The following is a 593-nucleotide window of genomic DNA, read 5'->3' on the forward strand; positions in this document are numbered from 1 at the left end:
CAATTGTTCTTGTTGGATCAAGGAAGGATTTGAGATCTAGACTTGTTTTCTAGTCTCTTCCACTCCTGAGATCTTCAACCATCTTTTAATTTTCTACAATTAAGCACAAGTCATTTTCTGTTTTATATTTCAAAGCATTCTATCCTTACTTTTTGAGATCTGTTTCAATTTAATTCATCTTCTACTCTTCTGTTTAATGCAATTTACTTCTGCTTGTTTAAATTCTGCAATCCCAGTCCCTGAACCCCTTTACCATTCAAGCAATTTATATTTCTTGCACTCTAAGTTATCGCAATTTACATTTCTTTCACTTTAAGTTTCAGTCATTTAATTTCTTGTTCTTTAAGATTCAGCACTTTTACTTTCCTGTCTTTTAATTTACTGCAATTCTCCCCTCTCCCTTTACATTCCAAGCAATTTAGCTTCTGTTCAAGATAAACCACTCAACCAATATTTGATTCGCTTGACTAAATCAACCACTAAACTAAAATTGCTCAATCCTTCAATTCCTATGGGATCGACCTCACTCCCATGAGTTTTTATTACTTGATGCGACCCGGTACACTTGCCGGTGAGTTTTGTGTTGGATCGTT

This window comes from Arachis duranensis, chromosome 2 (assembly GCF_000817695.3).
Source record: "Arachis duranensis cultivar V14167 chromosome 2, aradu.V14167.gnm2.J7QH, whole genome shotgun sequence".
NCBI lineage: Eukaryota > Viridiplantae > Streptophyta > Magnoliopsida > Fabales > Fabaceae > Arachis > Arachis duranensis.